Genomic DNA, 18,121 nt, shown 5'->3' with positions numbered 1-18,121 from the left:
TGCAGTGTAGTATTGCTTGGGTATCTTTGCTGATGGTGTCATTTTAAAGAGAGCCGTCATTTGGCTTGGTGCCATGGCATTTTGCATCCTCCTCCCTTTCTGCTTGTGATGGTCTAAAATTTGGGGGCCAACAGAGGTGAGGCAAAGAACCTCACCCCACACACACACTGGTGCAAAGGCCTATCCACAAGTATGGCTGTATGCTGGACAGGTAGCCAATGACGGGTAAGATCCAATTACAATGGTACCAACCTAAGACAGGAGGCTGACACCTTGAGGTCAGCTCATCCGATGACGGGTAAGGACCATATGTAGTATTGGACAACCTAAGACAGGCAAGGTCCCTAAGCCACATGCTTGTTTAATTAAACAGAAGGGGGGAGATGTTAAGAGCCACAGTTTAGTCAGAATGAAGCCTGGCATTTTTGCCAGAGGGAATGGTTGAAAGGTGACCCTACTCAGGGATTAGGGCGGCTCCAGGATTAGGAGCCTGCTGGGATTAGGGCATATGCTACTTTGGAGTTCCTGTGGAGTTCTCGCGGGGATTCTGAGAGAATTGGCACGAGGAGCCCAGTGGAGGCAGTGTGTCCCCAGGAAGTGTGTGTAGAGTGCCGGTGAGAGTTCGGAAATAAAGGTTGCTGTTTGAACCTACAAGGCTGTGTGGCGGCTTGGTTATTTTGTGCCCAGCCAGGCTGCGGCACACTATTTTACACATTTTTTTAATATTTATTTTTTAGTTATAGTTGGACACAATACCTTTATTTCACTTATTTATTTTTATGTGGTGCTGAGGATCCAACCCAGGTCTCACAAGTGCAAGGCGATCGTTCTACTACTGAGCTACAACCCCAGCCCTATTTTACACATATTGAATCAGCAAAATTGAATAACTCTGGAAACATTAAGTGTTGACAAAAATATGGGACAATAGGATCGCATGCATTTTGGGTTAGTGAATTAATGGATATTACAAATTTAAAGAGAATTTTGGCAAAACCAAATGCTGAAAATGCACATGCCTTACAACCAGCAGCCTTGTTTTTAATCAGTTCCTTAAATAACATTTCTACATATGTACAAGGAGGGAAGGTGAGGGTGCTCACCGCAGGGTCACTGGACCAACAAGAAAAAGTCGAAACAACCAACCCATCCTATTAAAGCAGAGGAAAGCATAAATAAAATATGGTTTATTCTCACAATAGGATACTACACAGCAGTTAAAATAAATGAATTATGGCTATGTTTACCAATATAATGAATAACAAGCTAGACCTGGTGTCAGACACCTGTAATCCCAGTGACTTGGGAGCCTGAGTCAGGAGGATGGAAAGTTCGAATCCAGCCTCAGCGATTTAGCAAGACCCTGTCTCAAAATAAAAAAATAAAAAGAGCTGGGAATGTGGTTCCAGAAGCTGGTAGAGCACCCCAGGATTGGATCTCCAGTACCACAAAACCCAAAGCAAAACCAACAACTACAAAAAAACAGAACGTGGTGTTGCATATTATTTGAGTTTTAAAATACACAAAGCAGTGATATAAATCATTTGAGAAAACAAACATTTGCTGAAAGTACAAAATGCACGTGGGAATAATTCCCAACAAATTCAGAATGACAATCATCACAAGGAAGGAGGGAAATGGAACAGGCTCTTGCCAAATCTGTAACTTTTTTTAATGTTTAAAGAAAAAGAGATACAATGTAAAAGAAGTGATGCAGAGGTGAGGATTTAATTGGGTGGTTGCAATAATAGAATGGGTTAACTCCCACTTCAGTGCTAAATGAAAGTTTGTTGCTAATCTCTTTAGAAGAGTAGATCAAAGTGGCGGAACAGGGGCTGGGGATGTGGCTCAAGTGGTAGCAGGCTCTCCTAGCATGCGTGAGGCACTGGGTTTGATTCTCAGCACCACATAAAAATAAAATAAAGATTTAAAAAAAAAAAAAAAAAAAGTGGCCATACAGGGGGAGGGACTTTAGGCAATTACTTAAATGCTCAGTTTCCTCATCTAAAAGATGTGTATCCTGTATTTAAAGTGTCTACCTCTGAGCATTATTGTGAGAGTTAAATGTTAACGTGAAGTGCTTAGAACAGTATGTGGCTCAGAGTAACTATTAGAATACTCTCAGGTTGGTTTTTTTGTGTTGTTGTAGATGATGATGATGATGATATTATTGTTATTTAGTATCACCTCCAGCTGCATATAAATTCTTTAAAAATTTCTTAAGAACCTTAACTGGCAAAAAAAAAAAGTGCCCCAAAACGAAAAGACTTGGACTTTTCCCTCAAGGAATTAGATCAATTTGCAAACCCAAATTCTTGTAAAGGCCATTCAGGTAAGGCACAACCGCACACCGTACCCAGCTGAGGTTATAACCCTCCCTATCCTGAGGGGCAGCAGCTCCCAGTTGGGTATTACCAAGTTCAGAGCTGACATAACCACAAGAAATGGAAAATCCCAATTTTTCTTTAAGATCTCTCCATTTTTAAGTGTTGCAATTAATTCAAAAGAATTTAAAAAAATTCTTTTGTCCAATATGCAACCTGATGTATATAATTATTTTGTTTCGGGGCTGGGGATGTGGCTCAAGCGGTAGCGCGCTCGCCTGGCGTGCGGGCGGCCCGGGTTCGATCCTCAGCACCACATACAAACAAAGATGTTGTGTCCGCCGAAAACTAATAAATAAGTATTAAAAAATTTAAAAAAAAAATAATTATTTTGTTCCATATTTAACAGATAAGAGAAAATCCATGCAAACTTAATATTCTTTATTGATTTAATTACTAATCAAAGCAATAAAGATTATGTAGCCTCCATTTATATTTTTTCCCCAGTTTTTAAAAATTTCATCCGGCAGGAGGAGTTGGAGGTGTGACTCAGTGGTTAGGCGCCCCTGAGTTCAATGCCCAATACCCACCCTGACAAAAATTAAGTAGACAGAGACTGAGAAGTTAGCTCAGTGGTAGAGCTCCGTGGATACACTATCTGCAGTACAAAGAAAACAAAAAACAAAACTTTTAAAAATAAATAACTCCTTTGATTTTTTTTAATCATCAGCTTACTTTTTGAGGTTCCACATTTATAGTTTTATTTCTACTATATCTTAATTTTGTTCATTTTCAATAATCTTGGATTTAAAAATAAAATATAACTGTAACCAAAGTTTATAAAAATTATATTTCCACCAAAATGCAAATTTTCAAAACTTAAAATCATTTTTCATAGGTTTACTGAGGTTAATTTCTTCTACAATATTCAAAACAACCTATTGAAATTCAAAGGAAAATACAAATTATAATTAATAAATATCAATATTTAAGATCAAACTAATTTAGACAAAGCCATCTGTTTATTTTTTGACATTTTTTAAAGGACACAGCCAGTGCATTTTTAAAATTTTTTTTATTTTTTTAGTTATAGTTGGACACAATGCCTTTATTCCATTTATTTATTTTTATGTGGTGCTGAGGATCGAACCCAGGTCCTCACGCATGCTAGGCAAGCGCTCTACTCATAATCCCAGCCCCACTATTTTTTTGACATTTTTATTACATTTTGTTAAGAAGTGCTAGTGGATGCATGTTTGTGTTCCTCCAAAATTCATAAAGTGATGATGATGATGATGATGATGATATTGCTATTTAGTATCACTGTGGGACCTGTGGGCGGTGAGTAGGTCATAAGGGCTTTACTCTCAGAAATGCAATTAGTGCCTTAATAAAAGAAACCCAAAGGTGCTTGCCTGCCCTTCCACTATGTAAGAATGCAGCAAGAAGATGCCACCTAGGGAACACAGCCAATTCCCCCTGGACACTGAATGTGCTGGCACCTTGAACTTGGACTTCCCACTTTCCAGAACTGAGCAATAAATCTCTTGTCATTTTTATATTGCCCAGTCTGAGATTTTTTTGTTTTAGTAGTACAAACAGACTAAGAGAATAGTTTGATAAAAATTAAACTAAAAAAATTATAATAAAAATTAAACTATTCATAAAAATTAAAATATTCATAAAAAAATTAAATTATTCATCTAGTACACAATGTCCATCTACTCACCAATAAAGAGAAAAAATATTGTACTTCACATAACTTACATCTAGACCTGCACACCTCAAATCTGGCAGAAATGAGAATTATTTAATGGAGCAAAATGTTCCTCAGTGATCATTTGCAACTGTTGTCATGCCACATCAGATGACTCATTACCTCAAGACACAAAAAGTAGCAAGAAAAATGGACATGCAACAGTAATTAAGAAGTGAGAAGCTATCAGACAAACTGAGAGGCAATATCTGACAAGTTAATGAATTTGCATCTTCTCTTACCCAAACTCCTCCACTGGTTCAATCCTCCCTACGCTCCAAAGCAGAGTCTTGGAATCCAGCAGAGGCACAACCTCAAACTTAAGGAGAATTGCAGTAGTTACCTTTTGCTCCCAGGATACAGCACGAGAGACTGCAGAAGCAGTTCCCTGGGGCCTGAATGGTGTTAATTACAAGAGCAGATGTTTAGGGTTTCAGGTTGTGCTGTGCCAGCACTGAGGGCAGATCCCAAGTGACAGAGGCACCCAATGTCATTTAATAAGTATTGTGTGTGATAATTTATTTGTGATGGTGAAGTCCCCTAAAATATGGGGGCCCTGCCTTGATCCAGATCTGAGGAGGATGCTATGCTGCCTGTAGGGAAGGGTCATGATTCCTGTTTTAAATATACCAAGTTTGTGGTACCTTTGAGATTCTAATTAGGGTATGCCAGCTAGGCAGTTAGATACACAAGCCTGGAGATCAGAGGAAAGGCATAAATGTGAGAGTAATCAGTTGATAGGAACTTAAGCCATGAGACAGGTATGATCCCCTGGAGAGAGAGTATAACTTGAGAAGAGAAGGGTCCAGGACCCATCACCCTACATGAACTCCACTATGAGCAGATAGAGTACAATGAGTCAACAGAGGAGTGAAAGAGCAGCCAGAGGGCTAGGAAAAAACCCAGAGAGGTGCCAAGTTTTGGAGGCCAAAGAAAGACAGTGTTGCAAGAAAACTTTGGTGGCCAGGTGCAGTGGTACATGCCTCAATCCCAGTGACTCATGAGGCTGAGGCAGGATGATCACAAGTTGGAGGCCAGCCTCAGCAATTTAATGAGAACCTCATCAACTTAATGAGGCCCTGCCTTAAAATAAAAAAATAAAAAGGACTGGGATTTTCATGGGAATTGCATTGAATCTACATGGTGCTTTTGGTAGTATGGCCATTTTGACAATATTAATTCTGCCTATCCAAGAACATGGGAAGTCCTCCCATCTTCTAAGGACTTCTTCAATTTCTTTCTTTTGTGTTCTATAGTTTTCATTATAGAGGTACTTCACCTCTTTTGTTAGATTTATTCCCAAGGTTTTTGTTTGTTTTGTTTTGAGGGTATTGTGAGTGAGATAGTTTTCCTATTCCTAATTTCTTTTTCAGCATACTCATCCTTGGAGTATAGCAACACGATTGATTTATGAGTGTTGCTCTTGTATCCTGCTGCTTTGCTGAATTCATTTATAAGCTCTAGAAGTCTTCTGATGGAGTTTTTTGGGTCTATCTAAATATAGGATCATGTCGTCAGCAGAGATCATTTGAGCTCTTATTTTCCTATTTGTATCCTTTTAATTTCCTTCTATTGCCCAATTGCTCTGGTTAGAGTGTCAAGGACTATGTTGACTAGGAGTGATGAAAGTGGGTATCCTTGTCTTGTTCCTGTTTTTAGAGGAAATGTTTTCAGTTTTTCTCCATTCAGAATGATGTGGGCTTTGGGTTTGTCTTATAGAGCCTTTATAATGTTGAGATAAGTTCCTTCCAGTCCTCATTTTTCTAGTGTTTTAAACATACAGAAAGATCAGAAGAGGGAAGGAATCAGAGGAAGGGAGGAGGGGAGAGAAAAGGGAAGTCCTGGGGACTGAATGAGGACAAATTACATTCCATGCTTTTATAATTATGTCAAAATGAATCCTATTGTCATTTATAACCAAAAAGAACCAATTTAAGAAACAGAATTACATTTTAGCAAATTAAAAAAAAACTGGGGCTATAGCTCAGTGGTAAAGCACTCCTGGGTTCAACCCTCAGTACAAGAAAGAAAAAAGGAGGGCTGGGGCTGGGGCTCAGTGGTGGAGCGCTCACCTAGCATGTGTGAGGCCTGGGTTCGATCCTCAGCATCACATAAAGATAAATAAATAAAGGCATTGTGTTCATCTACAACTAAAAAATATTTTTAAAAAATAAAGAAGGAGAGGGAGGGAGGAAAGAGACAGAGACAGAGAGAAAGAAGAAGAAAAGGGTTGATAACGCTGAATATTAGTGAAAGTTCAAGAGGAAAACTAAAAAAAATAGATTGAGGGGCATAAAGGTCATTGCAAAAACATTTGAGTGACATGGCAGAGGTGAACAACTTCCTGAAAGTTTTGAGCAGTGAGGGGGACAGAAAGAGAATTTTGCTCAATTTTTATTATGGAAAATTTCAAACATGCAGAAAAATTGAAAAAAAATAATAAATATAATAAAATTCTCATTTGTATATATCCACCACTTTACTTAGATATAACAGTTGTTGTTTGTGCATATATATATAAATATTTATACATTTATATGTAGTTCTTGAACCATGTAAAAACTTAGGAAAGCATGATGCTTTACACATGAAGACTTCAGCATGCATCTCCTACAAATGAGAACATTTTTCCCTTCATAACCACAGTACCATGATCACAGCTAAGAAAATAACAACTTGTCCCTAATACCATCTGATATAGAGAACACACTCAAATTTTCCTTAGTTAACCTCAAAATATCTTACATTTATATCTTTCAAAACAAGATCCAAAGTGAGAGATGGCATCTGGCAGTGAAGTGATGGGGAGAGCAGGGGGATTCACGTAGTAGTCAAAGAAAAATGAACTTGGGTCTTCTTTTATTTTTCTTCCTTTTTCTCTTCTTTTCTTTTTTGACCTTGGTATTTGGTCTTGATCTTGTTTTATTTTGAGAAGGGGCAGATGAAGATCCAGGAGGAATAAAAGAGGTAAGTGGAGGGGATGTGGCACAGAGGCTGGCTGGGAGCAGAGGAGGGCGTTTCCTCGGTTCCAGTCATTTGCAAAGTGAGGTCCTCAGAGCAGCGACTTCAAATATTACCTGGAAACTAGTTAAAATTTTCTGACTGCAGCCCTGACCTACTGAATCTGGCTCACCCCACGCTGCAGAGCTATCGCTCCACTCTCACATGACAGGGAGGGTATGGACACAGATGTGGAGGGGTGTGGATTGAGTGACAGGTGTTGAAGGGTGCACCTCTGATAGCTCCAGTTTTCCCTGTGACGTAAGAGACCATTCGCCAAGATTGAGGTGAGAGAGAAAAAAGAGCATCACAGAACCAAAGATTGGGAAGGTTGAAGGTAGCCACTGTCCAGAGGGATGTGGTTGGTTCACTATACAATGCTGAGAGTCTTATTAGGGTTGGTGACCGTAAATGAGGAGTGACGATCACTCTCTGGTTGTATGATTTCCCCCCAGTGCTTCTGAGCTATCAGTAAAATCCCGAAGAAAGCAGATCACCAGGCTCAAGCAGGGTTGAGGTTTGGCCAGCTCAGCGCAAAGGATTGAAGAGGAGCAAGTAAGTGAGTTCAGGATGTCATCAAGAGAGCTGTTGAAAAGAGGTCATGGAGTGGAGAGATTGGATATGGAGGGACTGAGAAGTTGGAGGGGGGAAGCATCGATGACTGACCCTGGAGGTCCCAGGAGGCATGACTGTGTGGGAGCAGACAATGATGGATGGGAGGACAGGGGATGAGGGCTGAGAGGCGGCTGATGAATGGTTCCTGAGATCTCCTTCCCGTGACAAGGTCAGGAGTGTGATAACAAGGACGGGTGGCTGAGTGGCAGTGGAGCAGGTCCTCAGGGATAAAGTCACCAAGTGTCAGGTGGGGAAAGCGATGAAGTTGCCCAGTGGGAGGACCGAGGGGAAGACAGACAGTCGGCTGGGGGTCAGCATTCCCTGAGTGGGGAAGAGTGGCCTGGCAGGTGGCAGATGGCAGCAGTGAGTAGGGGAGAGGGCAGTTCAGCACAATGGTTGCGCCTTGGAGGCAGCGGGTTCTATTAAGCTGGAATTGGCGGATGGGGGAGGAGTGGTCTGGAGGCAGCAATCAGGGGTAGGAAAGCACCCTTGCCTGGAAGAAAATAAACAGCTCTCATTTCAGAAGCTTGCGGAGGAGGTGGTGCCCCCCAGGGAGAGTTAAATTTCAGTTAAAGCCAGGCGTGGGGAGAATGCTCCAAGGAGAAATTAAGGGTATTAGGGGGTTGCAGTTCATTAGAGGATGCGGGGAAGGTCAGGGAGGGAAGTGGAGGAGGAGGTCGCAGACAGAGGGTACAGAGCGTGAAGGGACAACCGTGCCAGCGAGTTGGCAGACGAGGAGGTTTGCACTTTCACTATTAAATGATAGAAACTGTGATGGGAAGTGGCCTGGATCTCGTCCAGTTCATGTCTTGAAGTCTATAAAAAAAAAAAAAATGGTGGCTCAGGACTGGCCTCTAGAGCACACCCGCCCATATTCAATCCCAGCCTTGGCACCCACTGGCTGTCTATACCTAGGGCGAGGTCTCTGGGCTTCCATTTCTCCTTCTGTAAATGGGGATGACAATAGTACCCCCTCCACAGGGGCTTCTGTGACAACTCAAGACATAATGTGTTGAATTTTAAAATAGAGCCTGGGCAGCTGCCTCAGAACACTTGGTGGGCACTGCCAGGCCTGGCAGAGCAGCCTAGTCACTCACCTGGAACCTGACCCTCATTAGGTAGGAAATATGAGCAGCAGCAATTTGGCTGGGAAGAGTTTGATGGACAGTTGCCACATATGCAAGAATTACATTTCAGTGCTGCATAATGAGGTTTCAGTCAACAATGGACCATGTAGACCACGGTCCCAAAAGAGTGTAATGGAGCTGAAAAATTCCTATTGCCCAGAGTTGATGTAGCCTTCATAATATTGTAGCACAATGATTTTGTCATGTGCCTGTGGAGATGCTGGTGTAACAAAGCTACTGCTCTGCCAGGCAACAGAAAAGTATAGCTTATGCCACTATGTACAGTACATAATATTTGATAATGATAACGGATGAATGTAACTGGTTTATGTATTTACTATAGTCTTTATTATTATTTTAGGGTAAACTCCTTCTATGTTTTAAAAAAGAGGTTTACCATAACACAGTATGTATGTATCACCAAAAACAGCCTCATACAGTTCATGTTCTCTCTCTCTCTCTCTCTCTCTCTCTCTATATATATATATATGTGTGTGTGTGTGTGTGTGTGTGTGTGTTGTATGTATGTGTGTGTGTGTGTGTGTGTACTTTTTTTCCTTGGTATTGAGGATTAAAGCCAGGGGCATTTTACCACTGGGAATGAGGTTCAGTGGTTGAATGCCACTGGGCTCAATTCCTGATGCAAAAAAAAAATTGACTAACAATGCATTTCTCCAAATGTATCCTATTGTTAAGTGCACATGTCTGTATATGGAGACACTAAGGGTGATGACATTCATGAGCTCGGTGGAAAAATGGATTTTTCAGGCAGCAGCCTGCTGATATCCCCTAGAAGTGGGATCTGGACAATAAGGCTTGATTCCCCAAGGTCACTGAAGGTTGCAATGCTACATATCAGGCCAAGTTAAGGCTTTTCAAATGGTGGGACATCTGGCTCTCCTGCAAATGTACAAGATATCAAAGCCAGGAATGCAGAGGAACTCCCACAAAGAAAACCCCCGAACCTACCAATCCCCAAAAGAGGGGAGAAAATTAAGAATAGAATCAGAATGGTTTCAGGTAGAAGAACATAGAAATACAAAGGTATATATGTCTGGGTCCAGACATTACAGTGAATAAATTTGTACTGCATACTTCCAAATGTTGCATTATTATGAGAAATCTTCAGAAGAATTTTAGGTCAAGCTATTCAAAGATAATCAAAGAAATCTTAAAGGAGGTGGAATTTGCTGTTATTTGAACAGGGATCCTGCACGTCTGGGCATTAAAGCTTTTGGATGAAGATGAAATTAGAGGCTACAAATTATAAGTCAAGGGGGCAAAGTTTCAACCAAAGGGGGAACATAATACCTAAAAATAGAAGTGCAAAGATCAGAAGAAGCTGTCTTGGCAGCAAAAGCAGCTGGGCTGGAGAGCTGGGCCATCTGGAAAGCTCCACGAGTAAGTTGTTTTCATCCAAAATAGGTTTCACCCCATGGACCTTAAGAATGATCCGTGACCAAGAGCAAAGCAGACCTTTGTGTGGAGTGTTCAAAGTGGGGACAAATTAGGAGGTTCTTCTTCTGTGAGAGTCATGCAGACCGTTTGGACTCTGTTTCCCTAAGGAATTCAGAGAAGGCTGATTCTTCTATTCAAATCCTCCGTGGAAGGTGATTTCATCTCATCTCTGGAGGAGACCCTGTGGCTTGACGGAGATGAATCAAGACAACTCAGGTATAAAAATGGACAGTGACACTTCCAGGAAAAATTACTAGAAATAAAAGAAAGAAACTCAGCTATCAGAGAAGACCTCAAACCAGTTACTTAAACCTTGGAGAGACCCAGAAATCCAGAGTTTTCTTGAAGAATGGGAAATGTGAACTTTAAGAACTATTTTTTAAATTATCTACAGACCCTCTTATTGCTTGCCCTGGGGCAATCTCTCTTCACCCAGCCTTTGGCAGACTGCAGCCTGTGTGGCCTAGGTAAGCAAAGAGTCTGGCTCCCCTTCTGGACTGGGGATGGGGATGAGACCCCCCCCCCATGTGAGCCAGGATTATTTTTCACATAGTAACACAGTTTTGTACAAGAGATGTGTTTCCTAAGTCATTGGTGAGTGAATGAGTAATTGAATTGAGTAATGGTAGAGACAAGAAAATATGGGCAGAAATTACACAAGCAGACATTTAGTTTAAATGCAAAGAAAACCTTCCCAATTACCATGGTTGTAAAATCATACGAAATAGGAAACTTGACCATCTCCTTAGAGCTCTCAGGGTTCTTAGCTTTATATGCCTTGGATATGCTTTATGGCAGTCTGGTGAAGTCTGTAGAATCTCAGGAAAGTTTACAGCTGCACAAAGTGAATTACAGAAGATTGCAGAGGAAAGTAATTGTATTGAAGTAGTTATCAAAATGAAAAAACAAACATGAGAGGACAAGATGTAGTGGTGGTTCTAACCTTACTGTTTACTACAAAATAATGACACATATGCATGACATTTTGAAATCTCTGCAATAACTGGAAAATTACATAAAGTCTGTGAATTCTATTGGCAATGATCACAGTTACTGCAAATATTTGCATAGATCTGTGGCTTACATTTATCACTGAGGGAGGATTACAGGCATGAGCCACTGTGCCTGGTCTTGACTTACCCAATCTTGAGGGCTGTGGAAATAGAATGTAATTTTTCCCATTACATTGGGACCCTGGGATAAGAGCCCTGCATTAGAGCCAGTGATGTCTCAGCCTGGAAAGGAAGCCAGGTCAAGAGAATGGGTTACTCCCTGCCCATGAGCCTCTGACAGTAGGAGGTGCTCGCCAGCTTTACAGTCAGAGACAATCTCCTAGCAGTCTCTTTTCCATCCTAAACCTTTCTCAGGGCTCAGGGAGTGAGCATTATCCACATATCTGTTGTGCTTCCATTTGAACCCCTATGGAAGACCCTTTCATAATCCAAAGTCCCCAAGGATGTGACATTTGGAGAAAAGATTTAGTACGCTCCTATTGGTTCGGAGGCTGAGACAGGAAAATCACAAGTTCAAAATTAGCCTTAGCAACTCAGCAAGACTTTGTCTGTAAATAAAATGTAAAAAAAGGGTCTGAGGATGTGGCTCAGTGCTTAAGTGCTCCTGGCTTCAATCCCCAGTACCAAAAAAAGAAAAAGAAAAAGATCTGGTACTCAGTCACACGGTGACAATGTTCTCCAACTGTTTGAATCAGTGAGCCACAGCCCTCAAGATTGGGTAAGTCAAGGCCAGGCACAGTGGCTCATGCCTGTAATCCCACCAGCTTGGGAGGCTGAGGTAGGAGGATCATGAGTTCAAAGCCAGTCTCAGCAACTCAGTGAAACCCTGTCTCTAAATAAAATACAAAATTGGGCCAGGGATGTGGCTCAGTGGTTGAGCACCCCTGAGTCCAATCCCTGGTACCCCCCGCCACAAAGTAAAAGAAATAAAACATAAAAAGGGCTGGTGATATGGCTCAGTGGTTAAGCAACCCTAGATTCAATCCCTAGTACAAAAAAAAAGACTGGGTAAGTCAGGGATAGAAAATGAATTGGCCTTTGGATTCAGCTCTATCATCATCTCTAAGGTAAATGTTTGTTCAGATTGTTTTCTGGCTCACAGGGACAATGAAACCATAATGCTTTTCTAAGGTGAGAGCGCCCTAAAGGCAGAGGACATAGGGTGACTTCAGTGGGACACACAGCACTTGTCAGGAAAGCCACCAGTAAGTGACACTGGTCCAGGAAAGCCTTTCATATCACATGGGAACAGAGAGTTAACATTTCCCGAGGATTTACTCTGTGCCAGAGCTTGTACATTTTGTATCTTATATTCATCATAAATTGCATCTCCATCAAAGAGGTGCTTTTTGTTTCACTTTATTTATTTATTTATTTTTTTTTTTTTTTGGAACTGGGGGTCGAACCCAGGGCTTTGCGAATGCAAGGCAGACGCTTTGCCACTGAGCTACATCCCAGCCCTCACTTTTTTAAAAAAATATTTTTTAGTTGTAGATGGACACAATATCTTTATTTATTTATTTCTATGTGGTGCTGAGGATCAAATCCAGTATCTCACACATGCGGGGCAAGTGCTCTACCACTGAGCCCTAGCCCCAGCCCTTTGTTTCACTTTTCAAAAAGTTTGTTACACTGCAATTGTGTTCCCACCTGCCCATGGGTCGCTCTCTAACTCCAGGGCGGCCACCTCTAGCTTGCCGAGCTCCAGTGAAAGAGAAACTGGGTAAGGAGGTCTTTGTACCAAGGCTGGTACAAAGCCTACTGCCCACAAATCGACCAGCGGTAAAGTGCCCAGGAAAAAACTGGCTATGAAAAGCGGCTGGCAAGAGTGCGCCCTCTACTGGAGGGGTGAAGAAACCTCATCGTTACAGGCCTGCTACTGTGGCATTCATTCCGTGAAATCCAACGTTATCAGAAGTCTCCTGAACTTCTGATTCACAAACTCCCTTTCCAGCATCTGGTGGGAGAAATTGCTCAGGACTTCAAAACAGATCTGGGCTTCCACCGTGCAGCTACTGGTGCTTTGCAGGAGGAGAATGAGGCGTATCTGGTTGGCCTTTTTGAAGACACCAGCCTGTGTGCTAAACATGCCAAACACGTAACAATGAAGCCAGAAGACATCAGCTAGCACACCACGTATGTGGAGAATGTGCTTAAGAATTCACTAGGAAGGGAAACATTCTCCCTGCCACAATTTTTTTTTCTCTTCTTCCTGTTATTGGTAGTTCTGAAAATCAGGTATTTTTCCCATGGGGTCAAAAGGTACCTAAGTATATAACTGCAAGTGGAAAAACTGGGAGCAGATATCAGGTCCTGGCCATTTTTCCACTTTCATTTGTGTGTGAATTTTTAATATAAATGCGGGGATTATAATTTTAATATATATGAATTTTTAATATCGATGCAACTCAAAATGTTTCAGAGAACAAGTTTCAGCAATTCAACTTTATAACAATTATAAATGAAACATTTTTTTTTTCTGGACAATGCCAGTATTTGGATTTTTTAAAAATATTTTTTAGTTGTAGTTGGACACAATGCCTTTATTTTATTTATTTATTTATTTATTTATTTTATGTGGTGCTGAGGATTGAACCCAGCACCTGGCATGTGCTAGGCAAGCACTCAACCACTGAGCCACAACCCAGCCCCTTGGATTTTTTTAAACAAGTAAATTTCTTATGGACAGCAACTAAATGGTGTTTGTAGCACTTTTATCATACTGTAGCCTTACTATTCATTTGCTATACTTTTCTGAGTTGTCCTACATGTTTTTAATGTAGGACAACTTCTGTGCTGTTAAAATACATTAAAGTATAAAAAATTGCTACATTTATAAAACAAAGCACAGAAATAAAAGCAAAGGCTTGATTTTGCTCCAATATTACATTTCTATCTTTTTTTTTAAAGCTACATTTTAAGAAATTTTTTTCCAGAGGAGATGGAGGCAAACTTCTCCTGAGAAGGACCTGGTCAAGCTTTAGAGTTGGGGCAGGATAAACTTATTCTCCAATACACAGTGTACTTCTTCTAAGTTGTACTTGGTCCTTCTCCAATGAATCCTCTCTGTATTGTATTTAATATTACTAATCTGAATTTATTTATTTATTTTGAGACAGAGAGAGAATTTTTTTAAAATATTTATTTATTTTTTTGTTTGTTTTCAGCGGACACAACATCTTTGTTTGTATGTGGTGCTGAGGATTGAGTCCGGGCCGCACGCATGCCAGGCAAGCGCGCTACCACTTGAGCCACATCCCCAGCCCATACTAGTCTGAATTTAAATTGACCAAGACAATGAACTTTTTTCTTTGCTTTAAAAAAGCTTTTTGAAAAGAAAATAAAAAATCTGCTTGATTTTGACAGCTTTCAGAAAGCAAAGGTAAAGAGTAAAGGTAACTATGGTGTATACCACAATGGTGAGATGAAATGAGATTTGATATTAGTTTCATCAGTACTTGGATTGCATGTGTATTAGTGATGGAATCAGGATTTGAGCATGTGGCTATTTGTTGGAGTTTGCCACCTAATTTAGTCCTCATTCTTCTGGCCAGTAGGATTCCATTTTTGTATTAAGGCCTCTATCCTCCAACATCAAATAGTGCTGAGGTATGTTTGTCAAGTGACTCTGCCATCTCTCAGTAGAAGGTAGGCAATTGACCAAGCTAGGTCAGTCAGAATTTTTTTCCTTTGATTCAAGGTAGAAGCACTGACCCTAGCTACCTAAATGCTGGAACTGTCTTGACTTCTCTCCTTTCTAAAGACTCCTGTTCAGATTTTCCTTCAAATTCTGTGAATGTCCTTCCAATAACTGACTCTTACTAAATCTGTCACTTCTTTACAACTGGCTGCCTCCTCAGCTCCATAACTCTCAACCTGGAGTCATGGAACAAAAGGTGAATGTGGCACAAAAGGTTCAAAACACTGAGTGGCAGTATAGTTTTGGTCTCATTACTTAAAACAAGCAGAACACCTTATAGGGCTGGTGTGTGAATTCAGTGAGACAAAATATATGCTCTAGGAGATCAGGGAGTATGAGTTAGCCTCTGCTGTACCCACAGTGCCTATTGTAGAACAAAGAAAATGTTATCAATAAGTACGCACTGGTTTGTTGAATACTGCTTTTGAAAACACTGTCAACTTTAGTATGTAATAGGAAGAGCTGTGTCCATTATGCCCAGGATGACAAGAATTGATTTCTATTCTCTTTCTCATCAAAAAATTTGTCTTACTCTTGATTTCTCTTTCTTTTCCTTGAATCTTTTTTTAAATATTTTTAGTTGTCAATGGACTTTGTTTATTAATATGCAGTGCTGAGAATTGAACCCAGTGCCTCACATATTCGAGGCAAGTGCTCTACCAACTAAGCCACAACCCCAGCCTTTTCCTTGAATCTTTACATTAAGTCTGACTACTTTATTTTGGAACCCAATTAATTTACCTGTTCTCCATGATGTCTAAAATCCTAAAATCAGAAAAGTCACCCTTCTTGAGTGGAGAGTAGGAAGGTCTACATTTACAGGATTGGAGGGAAGGAGAATATGCCTTCTTTCTTTTTCTTCAGGATACATGTCCCCATTTGATAGCTCTGAAATATGCTAGGGTGGGGATCACATAGCATACAGTGACAGTGCTGTTGAACATCTAGTAAATGTTCCCCAGAGAGCCCAGTTTGGAAACAACTGGGCAATGTGAGAGCATTAAGGTATTTGTATTATTTGTATTATTATTACTACTATTTTGGCACAGGAAATTTAATTAAGGGTCGCTTTATCACTGAGCTACAACCCCAGCCTCTCCTGACTTTTTTTTTTTTTTGAGACATGATCTCACTAAGTTGCTGATGCTGACCTGAGCTTGCGATTTCCTTCTCTCTCAGCCTTCCAAGCCACTGAGATTACAGGTGTGCGCCACTTCACCCAGCAGAAAATGATATTTCTTTAAAGGACAGAAATCCCTGAACAGCACTGGGGGTCATTATAGCCCAAAGAACAACTCCAAGTCCCTCTTATGTGACACTAGGGACATAGGTGTCAGATACAGACACCAATTCCAGGGATTAGCAGAGGGAAAAAGGATACTGACCAGCTCAGTCCCTAGAGTGACCCCAGATGCTCCTGGTCTGAGATCAGTGTTTGTTCTCAGCAAAAGAAATGGGTGAGAAGTTTTAGAGGTACTTATGTTCCCCACAATTTTCAAGTTTCAGCTGGGGATCACAGGATCCATATAATCACAGAACAGAGGATTTAAGCCTGAAAGGAAAGCCTCTAGCTGCACAGAGGGCTCAGTGTTGGAGGGAACCAAAAATAGCTTCATCCCCTGGTCCATGCTGACCCCTAGAGGTCAGTATGGGTATTGCGGCTCTCTTCTTTGCTGTCCCCATCTTCTCAGTTCTGGATCAACTTATCCTAAGAGACTAGTGGGTCAGAGGTTTCCTATGAATCCCGGGGGAGAATTAAATGTCCCCGAAAATCACATGCTTCATTTTCACTTGAATGCCCACCGGATTCCAGAATCACAAGTTTCCTAAACAGTCCTGTAGCCCCTCCGTCCACACTCCAGCTTTGCCCCTCTGGTTTGCAGAAACCCACGCTTATGGATTAAGTCTGAATATTTGGGGTTGGAGATGGGCAGGGAAAGGAAAGACCAACCTATGAAGAACCACAGTGTCTGCCTGAACAGTCCTCCCCCTATCAGAGCATTAGTTGAAGACTGTTTTCTTTCTGCTAGTTTTAGGATTGAACCCAGGGCCTGATACACACTAAGCAAGCTCTCTACAACTGAGCTACCCCCTCCAGTCCCATTGGATGAGTTTCGATGAAGTCACCTATCTAAGCAATCTTCTCCAGGGGCTATCCAGGGACCCCTTCTTTGGCAACTCGCCTTCTTTGTCAAAGCAGCCTAAGCTCCTCCCATTCCAAATCCCAAACCCTTGATTTTTCTCCTGTCCTCTCCGTACTGAGGATGGAGTCATATACCAGAACATCTGGATTCCCAAGACTGAAACCTAGAAGGGAGTGGCGGAGGTGGACGAGGCAGGACAAGAGAGGGGGAGGAGCAGCGGATTTCTGGAACCGGCGTCTAGGGAGAGCACACCACCAGACACCTCAGAAAACCTGCCGGCCAGTCACACTGGGTAAACCTGAAACTACGTCAAGGTAACAGGCAAAGCCGAGGTATGGCGGGCGAGGTCAGTTAAGGACACAATTCTGGCGCCGCCCTCAGCGCGTTCAGACCAATCAGGAGTCCCCATCAGACTATCCCCTCTTTCTCCACCCCACCCTTTGTCCTTCTCGGGTGCTTCTGGGCTTGAAGATTCTCAAAGAGGCAAGGCAGAAGCTCTGAGATAGTTTCCAAAATCAACCAGAGGCAGCTCTCGGATAGGGTGGAATCCTAAAAATGCAGGAGCAGAGAAGTGGACTCCAGTGCCCCCTGCCCCGCCCCCTCTCCCCGGCAATTGGCAATTCGAACCCACTGGCCGGGATCTGCCACTGCCCACAGCTGATGCGCCACTCAGCCAAGACACCGGCTCCTGGGAGAGCGAGGCCTACATCCGAGGACCCTAAGGAAGGACCAACAGGGACTTGAGGAGGGAATGATTTCGGGCAGAGAGAACAGAGAAAACGTCCCCAAATTACCATTTTTTTCTGGGCAGCATATGTTCCCTTAGGCTTAAAGGCGTTCATGTGTCTCTAGTCGATCAAATGAGGTGTAAGCCGGAGCGCAGGAGGCTCCGAGTCAACATAGAAATGAGGATATGAATAAATTGAGAACCTGGTCTATTCCTGGCCCAAAGGTGTGGATGTGGGTATGGGTGCAGGTGCTGCC

Source organism: Marmota flaviventris, chromosome 6 (genome assembly GCF_047511675.1).
Source record: "Marmota flaviventris isolate mMarFla1 chromosome 6, mMarFla1.hap1, whole genome shotgun sequence".
Lineage (NCBI taxonomy): Eukaryota > Metazoa > Chordata > Mammalia > Rodentia > Sciuridae > Marmota > Marmota flaviventris.
Note: the sequence above shows the minus strand (reverse complement) of the source record.